The sequence below is a fragment of the Canis aureus genome, chromosome 10, assembly GCF_053574225.1.
Source record: "Canis aureus isolate CA01 chromosome 10, VMU_Caureus_v.1.0, whole genome shotgun sequence".
Lineage (NCBI taxonomy): Eukaryota > Metazoa > Chordata > Mammalia > Carnivora > Canidae > Canis > Canis aureus.
The window spans coordinates 47,723,656-47,738,931 of record NC_135620.1 but is presented as its reverse complement, the minus strand read 5'-3'; the positions used below and the strand labels follow the sequence as shown (position 1 = coordinate 47,738,931).

Here is a 15,276-nt window from a genome sequence, read left to right as displayed (position 1 = left end):
TTTTAAGAAGAAAGATATTTTAAGTAGTACATTACTAACACATTAAATATAATGTTAATCATAGTATTGACTTAACTTTAATCACTGAATTCTTGCCAGTAACCAAAAATGTGGATTAGACACACAGAATTTATCTCATCCCTTTGCTATTAAATATCTAAATAATTATTTCTGTAGTTAAAGTCCCTAAAGCTAAATACATGATTAGGAAAAGGTGCCCCAAGGTCCTCATTTTTAGAGCCCTAGAATGCCAATCAGAAGTCAAGATTTGTTAAATAACTCCTCTGGCAACAGAATGAAGAATGTGGAGTGTGTCTGGGGTAGGTTTGATAAGTTAACATAGTGCTTCTAAGTTTGTCTTTGACTCTTGTAGCATTTCCTAAAATCAAGTCACATTTTGAAGTTCTTTAGCATTTAATAGGCTTGGAATTCTCTACACAATTAGGGCAAATGTATAAATAATCTCAACCTATTGATCTTTTCATTCCCTAAAATGATAAGCAAGGAACTTTACCCACATTACTGATGGCTGCAGTTTCAATTTTTGAGTACATTAAATGCATTTAATAGTATTTGAATTACCTACTCCGCTATTTTTTTTAATTCCAGTATAGTTAACATACAGTATGATATTAAATTTCAGGTATAAAATATAGTGATTCAACAATTCCATACATTATTTAATGCTCATTGAGATAAGTGTCCTCTTAATTCCCTTTACCTATTTCAGCGATACCTCACCCATCTCCCATCTGGTAACCAACTATCTGTTCTCTATATTTAAGAATCTGTTTTCTGGTTTGTCTCTTTTTATTTTACCTATGCCTGTTTGCTTTGTTAAATTCCACGTATGAGTGAAATCATATGGTATTTGTCTTTCTCTGACTAGCTTATTTCGCTTAGCATTGTACCCTTTAGGTCCATCCATGTTGTTACAAATGGCAATATTTCCTTCCTTTTGGCTGAATAATATTCCATTTGTGTGTGTGTGTGTGTGTGTGTGTGTAAACAGACCACCTCTTCTTTGTCCATTCATCAGTCACTTGGGCTGCTTCCATAATTTGGCTATTGTAAATCATGCTGCAATAAACATAGAGGTTCAATATCCTTTTGAATTAGTGTTTCCGTATTCTTTGAGTAAAAACCCATTAGTGCAATTACTGGATCATAGGGTAGTTCTATTTTTCATTTTTTGAGGAAACGCCATACTGTCTTCTAAAGTAGCTGTACCAGTTTGCATTCCTACCAACAGTGCAAGAGGGTTTATTTTTCTTCACATCCTTGCCCACACTTGTTTTTTCTTGTGTTTTTGATTTTAGCCATTCTGAGAGGTGTGAGGTGACATTTCATTATAATTTTGATTTGCATTTCCCTGAGGATGAGCAAAGTTGAGCATCTTTTCATGTGTCTGTTGGCCAACTATATGTTCTCTTTGGAGAAATGTCTGTTCATGTGTCTGCCCATTTTTAATTGAATTATTTGTTGCTTGGATGTTGAGATGTGTAAGTCCTTTATATTTTTTGGATATTAACCCTTTATGTTAGTAACCTGCTCCCTGTTAATCCCAACTGTTGATGGTCAAGAATTCAATTTGGTCCTTAGAATAGTGTTTTTACCCTGGGGACTTCTAGTACTATGATAATTCCTCAGTAAAAGCATGTGCTACTATGTGGCAATGAACACAGTTATGGTGACTAGCACTGTGTGGATGGTGTTGAAGGTTTTTCAAGGGCTTTCACGTCCCAATAGTACCTACAGGCCTTTGGTAACACAACAGGAAGTTGACTCTGCCCTATGTTTTCACACATTGCTGTCATTCTACAAAACTATACTGATGCTGCCCACCATCAGTACTCAAAAGACCCCAAAAAACTTTCTCTAAAGACCTGTAAAACTCCTACCTCAAAATTGCAGAGAAATAAAAGCTCTCCCATGGGTGCTGTTTTCCTCAATCCCAGGAATAATGGAAAGAGACCCAGATGGAGTTCATCATTGAGGACTACAGTTCTACAGTTCTGGGCAACATCTCCTCTGAATCTTCACCATGGCAGCCTGGGACCAGAAAGTACAAAGCCAAGTCTCTCCCTGGAAATACCAAGATTTCCAATTGCATAAGCAAGACAGTAAAGGCTTTCATTCTTTAAATTGACCTCATTGCTGAAAAGATATAAGTGGTAGTGGTGAATCAAGTTCAAATCACAAGGTTTCCATCCTGTATGGGTCAGTGGTTACTCCATGCGATGTACTCTGGAGCAATGACTTGCTCACGACAGACAGAGGTTGGTGGAGGATTTTTAGGAGGATTTTTGAATGGATAGAGAAAGGAGGATTTGGGATGAGGAAGGGGAACATTCTCTTGTTAAACTTGTAGAAAGTCTTTCTTGTGTCCCAGGTTTCTCAGATGTAGCTGTTCTCTTCAGGCAATTTTATCTAATTAACATGTATTTTTCACTTCTTTACACAGTAATCAGTGTTCAATTACTGGAACCCAGCTGCTGATGCTAAAAAGTACTGAAAAATCAAATTCATACAATAAATCCTTAAATGCCCTCATCATCTCCTAACCTAAGACAAAGGAATTTGATTCTTTGACTACTCCATCTTTCTTTTACCTCCATACCTTTATTCCCTTTTTATAAATCCTTTTGTGACTTTGGTTCTATTCTAAGACCCATCACTGAAGGCCATAGGGTGAGTGTCAAAAGAAGGAAAAGAAGGAGAAGAAGAACAAGAAAATAAAACAAACATGAACACTAATACAGAAGTTTCCATCTAAGGATAGTAAAGGACTTAAATATTTACATGCCCTAATATTTATTTGCTTTTAAAGAATCAAACTAATTTTGAAGAGCATTTTATCTAAAGTTAATATTCATGTGTGTATTTGCTACAGAGAATTTTATCCTCCAGAGGAAAAAATATTGTCCATTTGCAGATTCTTTAAGTGAGATGTGGTCATTGAAATCTATCTCCAAAGGCATTACAAACGTGACTCATACCAATTAGCTAATGATTTTTAAAAGGTCAAATTTCTAATTCTGTCCAAGAATTTTCCATGTATAGTAAGTTCATTTTATGACATGTTGGCTACCTTAAATCTTTCAGAAGGGAAGGAGGGAGAGAAGGAAGAAAGAAAAAAAGGAAAATGGAGGGAGGGAAAATAAAAGATAGTGACATTTTATGTGATTGATGTGAAAAATGCAGTTATATGGTGTAGTTATAAAACTTAGGGGGTGACTCTGCTATTCTAAGTAAAAAGAAAAGGAGAAACAAGATTTGCTAAGGGCTTCCTACATGCCAACTATGTTCTGTGCTTCTACTCATTTAAAAATCTCAACAAATAGTTGAAAAACACGTATTATCCTTGACCTTAGGAAACAGGCTCCCTGAGTTTAAATGCCATGATTAACGTAGTTAATCAGCAGTTGCAAGATCAGGCATTGGAGCCTTTCCATGCTGTTTCCATGATGTGTCTCTGTTTCCATGGCATACCATTATGTCTATGATTTCTTGATGATTGGTTGTGAATTCCAAGTCTTTGAGCATGAACTCAGCCCCTAATTATAACATGGTTGATATGAAAATAGCACAGCCCACTATACAAAAGTTTTCACATTGGACTTCAGAACAACAATTGAGAGTCAAAGCAACATATTTCCTCAAGGGTTAACAGAATGCCTAAGTATCACTCTTCTCAGAGCAAAAACAGAGCACAAAAATCAGTGATGTTTTGTTGGGGATAAAATACAAATTCCTTACTGTTATAATGTTCTGGCTGTAAAGATAGCCTAGCTCTCAAAAGATAGGAGAATTTGCTTGATTCTAACCCCAGATCTTTCAACTGATCATTGACAATTTTTTTTTCTAAAACTATATCAATTAAGATAAAAGAAATATTGTTTTCCAGATTTTTGTTGAAAGTACTCAATTAGTTTTGAGATCAGCATCAACTAGAAAAAAACTGTTATAGCAAAACACTAGAACCCAAGGAAAACACCAGCATATAACTATAAGGGGGGAAATCTACATGCTCCCAGGACAGTGATCATAGATCTGCCTTGGCCTGGGACAGTCTAGCTTTTTCACATGGTGCCCAGCATTATTCAGAAGAGTGCTCTCACCCCTTCATAGAAGTGTCCCAGTTTGGGTGGTATATTCTATGGTCAATCTGTAGGAAACCTAGGATTTATTTCCCACCTTGAGTTTTGTCATGCTGAGAACATGCAATATTAATACAACATTATAGGATATTAGCAAAGCTAAAACCAATAAATTACATAATGAGTGTTACTTATTTAATCTATAAGAGATGTTGAGAGAGAGCAGTTCTTTGTTCCTCTGCTATGGCAGATTGTATATCTGCGTAGAGATGGGTAGAGGAGGTTCAGTGAGGCTATGGAGTCAGTGACAGACTTGGGCTAGAATCCTGGCCCTACCACTCACTACATGAATGGCCTTTATCTAGTTGCTCAGACTTTCCTAAGTTCCAGTTGCATATTCAGCTAAGGAAATAATACCACTTATCACCGAGAGTTGTTTTTAACAGAGTAACTCTGGCTTTAGAGCCAGAAAGACCTTAGTTTAAATCCTACTTCTACTGCTTCTTTTTGTATAACTCTCTACAAGTAAATTCACCTAGAGACTCCGTTTCCCCATTTATATAAAATGGTAATGAAAACAGATCCTATCACAGAGGAGGTTGTTTTGAGGAATGAATAATATAATGCATATGAAAGTAAGCATGTCAGACTTTTTATTATCATTATTTTGAACTATAGAATAGGACAATACTTAATAAGGCCTATAAATAATTTGTGTCAGAAATCTAGTTAATGCTGCCTTTTTTTTTCTGGCCACACATTATTAGGTAAATTATTAAATTAGATTTCTTATCCAAAAACCAAACTAAGATTTCACTTGATTCTAAATACTCAAGGTTTCAAATAGATACTCAAGGTTTCACATGTAAACTATACCCCTGCAATGTTTGAGCTAAAACCTCAAATGACATTGTTTTCCATAAAGCGAAGTTAGAATTGCTAAAATTCATTACCTTATGTAAGCTCTTTTATACGCTGAGCTCTTTCATACTTTGTTTTTGACTGCAACTTTTTGCATGAAAATTTCAGTTTGCTAAGCCATTTATTAGTTTTCTTTCAAGACAATTTATCCAGATGAGGATAATTAGCATGTATATTGCATGAGGGTAAATATAATATTTAAGATAATGTGATTCCCTACAATTCTAGAAATGTTTACCAAAATACAAATAAACTGGTAAATACAAACTTCTCTGATATGTGTGACTACATACACAAGGTATATATATGTATGTAAACAATACTCTATATTATATATACTATATACCATGTATAGTGTATAATATTTATAGCATGTATGTGTGTATAATCTCCAAAGAGATACATAGTATCAACTCAAATGCACACATGTATTCATACACACACACACACACACACACCACACACATCTCATCTCTTTGTATATATTTTCAACTGAAAGAAAGCAACCAATAAATCAAGTAAGTTGTAATTTCTCTGTTCTCTCATTAGAAATAACTCAAATGAAAGAAGAATATTTACTAATACTCTATCTGTAGCAATTGATGCCAAGCAATAAGATGAAAAGAGATGCCCAGAACTGCAGTGGAAAGAGAGAGTCAGAGGAAGATGGGTGGGTAGAAGGTTGAGAGTGCCGCTGACAGAGGGCTGAGTGTGAGTCTCTATTCCAACATTTGTTAGATGTTTGACTCCCTTACTGCTCTTACAGAATCCTGACAAGTGCAGTATCAAAACCGAGAAGCCTGTTTCATAAATCTTTCATGTATTTCCCAAAGTGTGAGATGCATTCCAATGTGGGGCTCTGATTTAAGGTGGCACAAAATGGTTAGTAACCCTGAATTAATAAGCATAAAGTTATTCCCTTTTAAGTTTAATGTCCATCCTCTGATTACAGTGAGGAGACTCGGTATGAACACCTAACTCCGCATTCCCAAATGGAGAGCAGGTCTCTGGTGCAGAGCTCTGGAAGATAAGAAATTTTAGCTAGAACATAACATTACTTTGTTTCCATCATAGAAATGTTTTAATGCCTTTCCATTTATTAATTTCAATTCTGATTCTCTATTTAAAATTGTACAGTAAATAGGACAAGTGACACTCTAAATCAACAAAAGTGATGACAGTGGTAACAGGAGTGACATTTGGAAACATTGTGCTAGTGCTCTCACCTAGCAGCAGAGGCATGCCGCTTCCACTGCTCAAGGTACTGGGCTGGACAAAAGAACACTGTCCTCCCCCTTTCTTCCTTCAGAAGACTCTTAGGCAATACAATGTGTATTCATACATAAAAAGAGCTACTGCACAGATCAGGCTGAGGCTTATATGTACTTCCTTTTCTAGCATCCATAACTTGGAGTCCTTTCTCACTAACTTACTCCATACATGCAGTTTGGAGATACCATGGTCAAGAACTGCTATTCCAAGAAGGCACTTAGGTACAACTCCAAGAACATAGATTCTACTAAAGCAGATAAAACAGGCACATAAATAATAAATAAATTTAAATAAATTTTTTAAAAATAATAAATAAATAAATAATAAATAATTTAAAAACAGGCACATACTTAATACACAGTGGGAAAGCCTAAGGTGGGGACGAAGCACTAGCATATTCATGGTGAAAATAGAAACATTAACCAAAATGGGACTTACATTCTGCCCTAACTTTAGAAGGTGGCCATTTAAATAACTGAAGAACGGCATAGCAGGTCATGCCTACCAGCATAGAAGTTTACTGTGACTGAATTTCAGAGGTTTTACATCATGCTTTTTAATTTAATTTAATTTATTTATTCATGAGAGACACAGAGAGAGAGAGAGGCAGAGACACAGGCAGAGGGAGAAGCAGGCTCCCTGCAGGGAGCCCAACGTGGGACTGGATCCAGGGTCTCCAGGATCATGTCCTGGGCTGAAGGCAGCACTAAACCGCTGAGCCACCCAGGCGTCCCTTTACATCATGTTTTTATGTTCTGTTTGTTTTTTCCAAAGTAGTGTAATATAATGTACATGGAAAACATCTGTTGAACAAGAAACAAACAGAATTGATGGATTGTGCTACAAGTAAAGGATATTCTAACACTTAACACTTTTTCAATGCATAAGGGTATTTTTCCCTTCATTATAGTCATAATACAGATAAAAATTCATATCCCACTTTTTTCACTTTACGTTTTCTATATAAAAAGCTTTCAAGTAAAATATCTCCCATAACAATAGTCTTAATGCTTGTAATAAATGGTCAATTTAAGAAGATGAATCACAGATAAGCAAATTATTTCTCCATGACGGGACATGGTTTTATGCGATATTTCAATTTATTTTTAAATAATGTAATAAAATGTATCTTTGATGTTTAAGGTTATAATTTGATTCCAACTTGGGAGAATGATGTTACTATCATTAATTTGTTTACTGGACAAAATTTCCCTACTATACTACCAACTGTTTGAAAACAAGAATTGCATTTCCTATGTCCCCAACTCTGCCTTGCATAAAGAAGGTACCTAGTATGTGTTTATTGAGTTGAATTAAATATACTTTTTTCTTTGATAATTTCCCACTCTTTCGTGGAGGGATTTTAAGCAATTACTTGGCAGTCATCCGTTGCTAAAATAAGAAAGTCTACAAATACCTATTTAGAAGCTAAAATCTGTTATGAATGTCTTGGGATATAAAAATTACATGTTCTTGCTTAGTCTGTATACTGTACAGCTTTTTTAAAGCTGCATTTTGTCTTCATTTTCTCATCTAGAAAGTAGCTAGAAACATGATAAAATTCCTGTCACCTAGGAACCTAATAATTACTTAGTATGAATTAAGAGGTAAGTGGAAATTTTAGATGCAATTCTCTCACAAAAATGGAGACATCAGTACATGCCACAGTTGAACCTTAGTGTGTCAGGACATGATTATGTTTGTTTTGCTAATATGTAAAAAAAAAAAATCAGCTGGATGCAAAATTGCATCAATTATTTTAGATAGATGATAAAGTATAACGAAGTAATTTTCCAAACGCCTAAATCTTTTCTGGAATAACTTATAAATAAGCAAATAATAGAAATTTTAATATAGCCTTACATACTAGATTGATACTTAATATCAGTTTATATTTGTTTTCAGGAGAGAATGGTTGCCTGCTTACAAAACCCATTTGCCAGCCTCCTGTGCAGTTAGACATACCCTCATGTCTGAGTTCTGGCTAATGAAATGTTATCAGAAATTAGACATACCCTCATGACCAAGTTCTGGCTAATGAAATGTTAGCAGAAATATGAGTGTTATTGTCAGGTCTGGCTCTCTCACCTATAGTCCTTTTCCTTTCTCCTTATGGAATGAAAAGGACTTCAAAGAGCAAGAAAAGTGGGGAGACATAAAACATACGGGCACAAGTCCCTAAGTGTTTTAATGGCGCAGAACTAATAAACTACTGGTTTAAGTCCCTGAGATTGCTAGGTTTATCGGTTACAAAAGCCAACAGAAATTTCTATTTGTTCATATCCAGAATGTTCCAGATGGGATTTAAGACAGCTATCTTGTCTGAACAGCTTTAAATAAGAAAGAAAATGTCTAGGTGCCTTCAGCACCAACTAATTAAAACCAGGTAATCTCCAGTCAGACTCCCCTTCATTCATGAAGACCCACACTTCTAAAGAGTCCGGGTTTTCATAGAGCACTGGATAGAATTTGAGAATCTGAACTACCAAACACAATTCTCTGCCATTTGATTTTCTTTTCCCAAGTAAAATTTAATAATCTTAGGAAGTAGTGAGAGTAGTAGTGGCCCTCTGTGGTCATCCATTTCATTGAGGATGGCCTGAGTGGATCTTGAGGACTGAGCAGTCACTGCAGAAAGGCAGGTGACCCTCTTTTTGTTTTTAACTCCAAGTGAGGCACGCATCTCATAGCTTTTTCTAACAGTACCTTGAGACAGACTTAAGTGACTTATTAGCAGGATTGTTTAGCCTGGATTATGGTTACCTGAGTTTTCTCATTTGTGATAACAAGATAGTTAACAGACTTTAATACCTATCTAACAGGCTAATCCAGTGCCTCCTGACAGCCTATCCCTTGAGGTGATTGTATCCATTAGGGAAAGATTTTTTAGTGCTCCCTTCAGCTGAGAAATTTTGTATGTCTAAGTATATGCAATATTTCCCTTTCTCCAAATAAATAACAGTAATAATAGCCAGCATATATGGAACTCTGATTTTATATGCATTATGATATTCTCACAATGACTCTGTAGGATACTTACTTTAATTCCCATTTTAAAGGTAAGAAAAGTGAGAATAAGAATTAAGACTTAAACACATTTTTATTTTACATATCTATCCTCTTAGCCATTCCCTTATACTGCCTTACAGATCTGAAGTATTGCATATCACATTTTCGAGGCCCTCAGCATTGTAAGCCAACTTTAATAATATTAATTTCAAAGAGAGATCTCAAAGCTAGACAAAAAGCACTTTCATCTTTAAAAGGTTTAAGTAGAATGTGCATATTCTGTATGTCCAAGTATGTAGGCCAAAAGACTCAGAACTGTGGGAGAAGAGCAAATAATTTGCATTTCAAAGAGATGAAAATAATCACAAGAACAGAGGGCTCTCCAATTTGAGAAAAGATTAAACAGAAACTATTAATTAATGACTTAGGACAAGCTCTGCTAATTGTTTACTAGTCACTTGAATACAAAATGAACTCATGTTTTGAAATAGATACAGTCCAGTGGAAAGCAGATTCAGAACCATGAAAAGAGATACCAAAGCATAGCCCAGGGGAAAGATGGGGAAATTTTAAAAGGAAGCATTACTTTTTAGTTGTTTAAATAGTTGCTATCTGAGATGAGTTGTATTTAGTGAGAAAGGATAGAAGGAGCACAAGATAAGAGTTAAGAGCTCTGTCCATGAAATTAAAAAAATTCTGCATAGAAATAGCAGCTCTATTATTGACTAGGGCTATCTGACCTTCAGCAAATGACTCAAGGAGCAAGAAGGGTGCTTCCCCTGAAATGGAAACAAAACTGCTTCAACAGAATGTTTTACTGGTCTTCCACCTGTAGTAAATGGTACATCATGATTTCCAACTTCTTCCTGGGAAATCTAGAGAATATAGATTAAGAGATATATAGAGATACATATAAATATAAAGAATATAGAGAATAAATATTAGGCTTAGACAGCCTCTTTCATGGCAGAGTAGAGGAAGCTGCTGCTGCTGCTTGGGATTATTCTGCATTGACAGGGTTTTTCTGGGCAAGTGAGTTTTCCTATGCAAAATGAGGGCAACATACATAAGCGTGCCAGTACAGGGCTTGTCTGAAGTCCCTTCAAGAATGCCAGCTGGGAACGTAATGGGACCTTAGCAAAAACTAGCTTGAGGTGATTATCCCTAGGGATGGTGGCAAGACTAACTCAGCAGCCCAGAATAGAGATTCATTCATCCAGATCAAGGGAACTACATCTGAGATATCCTTTGATCATGTGAGTCCCAAAGAGCTCCAGAATTTGCCCCATAAAAGGAACCAGTTTTAAAATCTGCCAGTCCCAGAGGACAATAGGTTATCTTTAAAAGCCCCGTTAAATAAGTTTCCTGATCTCCTTAACTCTCTTAAATCAATTATAAAGGGACAATAGAGAGAAAGAAAAAAAAAAAAAAAACAACTAAGATCCTATCTGACTACATCTGAATCCTGCCTGTTCAATTTAATAGTTGAATAACCATTTTATATTAATTTCATTGCATTAAATCATATTAATGGCTAATTTTCATACAGATAGATACTTGCAATTATCATTTGGTTTGAAGCCTAGATAGATAATGTGAGATTCTAACAGTCTCTACCCAAGCAAATGGAGATCAAAATACTATCTTCAGCTATTTACAGAATTGGTAATCTGCTTAAAACTGAGAGGTATCTACAATGGTGGGTAACTGTTCACTTACCAGCATGAGACACGGAGTGATTTAATCATTATGTTTGTGATTTTTGTTTAAAAAATAGTATCTTGTAACATAAAACCCCATGGATGCCCTTCAAATCTGGCTTTCATGTTGCCTTTTTTCATTTCCTCCTTGAATACTCTTCAGATTGAGCCTCAATATTAAAAAGCTTCCATTTCCACCCTACCAAAATTGAGTCAAGAGAAAAAGATAAAAATACAATGCTTTGGATTTTGTAGAAGGACAAATTTTATTCTGTAGAAAGTTCAAATCCAATTTTTCCTGCCAGGTTAGGTACCTTGGGGTTCAATCTCAAGTTCACTTGGGGTCCTTCAAAGAACTAAGGTAACCCTGGTGAATTTCAAGATTTACACTAAAATTGATTTCTTAGTTCTCAAATGTTTTAAACAACTTTCACAACTCTTTGGGATCTTATTTTAGCACAGACCAGTATTCCTGAATTTATAGTTTAGACACCTTGAAGTTATCACCTTAGCTGTATTTTGGACACCTTTATTCATTACATCTTTTCTTTTTCTTCCCCACCTCCCTCATCATCTACCTCTCCCCACTGAGAAATAGATTTACTGGGAAAAAAAATCCTATCCTAAAAAATTAGCTAGTTTGAAGGTTTAGAGATTTCTGTGCTTTCCATTTATTGTATTGTTCCCTTTTCAGTTGCCAGTCAGAGAACTAAATTAATCATAGAATTCCCAGTATAAGCAATTTATCATTACCTTATCATCTATCAACACAACTGTTTCTCTCTTAAACTTTTTTTTTTAAAAAAACACACACACAACTATCATCCCTTTCTTTTATTGTTTTTTTTTAAATGAAGGCTGCTTAAAGCTTTCCATTTCTTCTTATCACTGTGTCATCTGTTTGAGGACATTTTTCTCCAATATTCTCCTGATCTGTACTCAGAGGAAATCCATGTCTTTCTCTACCATGCTTTCTCAACAAACCAAACCATTATCCCATTAAAGAAATTGATAATGACCACTATTATTTATGTAGTAGGCAGCTTACATGTACCATCCTTAATCCTCGCATTTATTCTGCTTTACTGTCACAAATTAACAGAGGAGTTAAGAATCACAGCCATCATCAGCCTACCTATGTCCCACAGCTAACAAAAGTCCAACCTAGACTTGGAGCCAGGTATTTCTGGGTCCAAATTTTTGCTATTTCTGTTCTTCCTTCTTTAAGTCTACTTCCTGATGTTTTTGTTTTCTTACATTAATAGGACAAGCAGTAAAATAAATACCCAGCACACAAAAAGGATAAGTATGAAAATATCCAACTTCATATACTAGGTTTAGAAAGGTATAATCATTGTACCTGAGAGCCCCTTTGATCAGAATTAATAGAAAGGCCCTAGTCAGCTCCCTACAGATTTTAGTTCCTGCTTTATTCTTAATGAAACAAAGTTCATCTTGTCAAACCTTGGTCACAGTCAGACATGACAAGAAAGCTTTGATTGTAAGGCTTCTGCCGACAGTGAAAGCTAAATGGAGTCAGCAGTTGGCCCTTCTAGACTAAAAATGAAAAATATTTGTGATGAGAACAATAAAGCACAACCTTCCTACACAGTTTTCAAAGTGCATAAAAGAACTATGATGAGATATGGCCCCAAAGTATCTACTTCTGCCTCATAGAAAGCCAGTAGCAGAACAGGAAAGGTAGTCTAGGTCTGAAGGGAGCTTGTCTGCTGCCTGCTTGTTAAGTACTTATCCATCCTTCTTTGTGATGGTCATTTACTTCGAAACAAACAAACAAAAAACACAATTTTTAAGGAAAAATTTGCAGATACTATCCCTCTTAGTCGCACTCCTTTCTCGTTAAATTGCAGCTATGACTGAATTAGATACTGTCATTCCATATGTTAGACACACTCAGCCAGATTAAGGGATCCAAGCAATAAAATAAACTTTCCCTAAAGCATTACTGAAATAAATCAGAAGGAGGATGCCAGTTACCTCCTTATCTAGCTGGTGATATGCAGATTGGACAAACTCTGCCAGAGAAGATTAAACTCTCCAGTAGAATTTCTAAAAAAAAATAACACACTCTTTACCATCAATTCAAAATAAACTAAGGGGTACAGAGTGCGTAATCCAACTATTATCCTGGACATGAAGAGTTCTATAAGTGGAACAGAAAGTATATTTTCCCTCTTCTACCAAAGGAATACTTTAAAAGTACTTGAAAAATATTGTTGTTAAGGAGTAAAATACATCATTAAGTTGCCCAGAGAACCCACCTATGTTGTTCCACTGATGGACATTTGAGGAAACCTGGAGTTCCTCATCCTGTTCCTACCCTTAAGCTTGTCATCTCAGTGAATGACACCCAGCCTTATTCAGCTGACAAAACACTAGAAATCATCTTGGCATCTTCCTCTCCTACATCCCTTACTGCCCCTGTATAACTAAAGCATTTCTTTTCTGCTTCAAAACACACCTTCAATCTGTCCATTTACCCAACCCTATTTTTATGAACCTAATGGAGACCACTTTTATTCTGGCTGGAATTAATACAACAGCTGCAAGAGTTTCAACTTTTTCCCTCCTGCAAATCTATTTTTCATGCTGCAATGAGATTAATCTTCTCAAAATATAAATCTGATCATATCACTCTTTTGCATAAAACACTTTCATGGTTTGCTGTTGCCCTCAGGATAGAGTGAAAACAGCTTATTACAGTTTACAAGCCCCTTGTAAATCATTTCTCTAATTACTTCTTCAACCTCTCTTCCACTTCTCTCCTGTATTTGCTCCATCCAGTCTGGACAACTTTAATTCTCCAATCACAGAGGGTTCCCATTGCTTCCATGCCTTTGTACTCCTGTTTTCTTTGCCAATAACTCGATATATCTCTCTCCCTGAAGGATGATGGTGGGGGCTAGGGGCTAAAAATGGAAATACACTGTTGCCAGGCTACTATGTATTTTACCTGAAGCAATTGATGACACCTTGAAGTAGATTGTGATACATTAAAGATGTATAGTATAATCCTTAGAGCAACAAATACCAGTAATGTACATAAACATATAGAGAGAAGCAAAAGAATTGAAATGCAATACTAAAGACAGATTAACTAGAAAAAGACAAGGAACAAAAAAATCAAAGACTGACAAATAGACAACAAAGAGCAAAATAACACCCCAGAATGCAATCATTTTAGTTAACTACATTTGGTATAAGTGGATAAAGCAATCTAACAAATAGCAGAGGTTGCAGAGATTGTGAGACTGAAAAGCAAAAACTAGCCACATGCGGGATATAAAATAAACTCTTTAATTCTCAACATATTTGTGTCTCTGTAGTTACAGGATGGAAAAAGATATACCATGAGAACATTAAGCTCAAGAGGGCTAGAGTGGCCACAGTAATCATTCAAAATGAGTTGAAGACAAGGAGTATTACTAGAGACAAAGATGGACTCTTTCTAGTGATAAAAGATCTGTAAAACAATCTCAGTAGATTTCAAAGGATCGAAATGTTGCAGAATAGTTCTCTGACCATAACAGAATTAAATAATAAAATACAGTAAGACTCTAGGAAAGATCTAACTACATACTTGGAATAAGCTAACACAATCCTAAACCATCCATCAGTCAAAAAAAAGAAGTATAAAGTAAATTATAAAAATGTATTAACTGAATAAGTTATACATATATATATGTGCATATATACACACACATGTGTATATATATTAGAACTTCTGAAATGCAACTGAGCAATGCATGGATTTATAGTTTTAAAAGCTTGTATTGGAAATGAAGGTCCAAAAATCAATGATCTAGGTCTCCACCTTAGGAAGATAAGAAAAGTAAAGAAACTGAATCCCAATGAACCTGTAGCACACATCTATGCACATTAGTTCAATTATTTCCTTTTATTTTTGGAAAAAAAAATAGCTCATCAGATCCACCCTCTTCTGGAGGCAGTGGATATGTTTATGGCACAGATTGTGGTGATAGATTTACAGATGTCTACTTATCTCCTAACTCATCAACTTGTATACATTAAATATATACAGTTTTGTGTATGTTAATCATCCCTCAATAAAGTAGCTTTTAAAAATTCAAAGTTAGGGGGGAAAATGGTTCAAAGGGATACATACATGGTTGAACTAAGATATATTTAGTTTAATTTATCAAGTAATCTCCTTACGTTGTCCTGGAACCTCCTGAAGGTTGTATCAATTTCTATTTCTTCCATCAGTTCCTTCTACTCTTGTTAATTCTGGG

General features: G+C 35.4%; 2 protein-coding genes across 20 annotated transcripts in view; one reads left to right on the top strand and one right to left on the bottom strand.

Annotated features, from left to right (window-relative positions):
• The window catches only part of LOC144322332 (uncharacterized), a 360,447-nt gene that overhangs the window by 29,842 nt on the left and 315,329 nt on the right, over positions 1–15,276 (bottom strand). For 3 of the 9 annotated variants that reach the window (XR_013387970.1, XM_077912223.1, XM_077912224.1), the window contains exons 7-10: positions 15,200–15,271; positions 11,022–11,201; positions 10,043–10,177; positions 6,748–7,096 (exon numbers count right to left, since the gene is read on the bottom strand). The exons of 3 other annotated variants lie outside the window; for them this stretch is intronic. The gene's annotated coding sequence lies outside the window, so the exon portion shown is untranslated. Of the gene's footprint in view, positions 1–6,745; positions 7,097–10,042; positions 10,178–11,021; positions 11,202–15,199; positions 15,272–15,276 lie in introns of those variants that run through there. 3 more of the 9 variants (XM_077912225.1, XR_013387969.1, XR_013387968.1) reach the window with 3 other exon arrangements.
• The window catches only part of LINGO2 (leucine rich repeat and Ig domain containing 2), a 1,132,704-nt gene that overhangs the window by 1,101,793 nt on the left and 15,635 nt on the right, over positions 1–15,276 (top strand). The window lies entirely within an intron of this gene.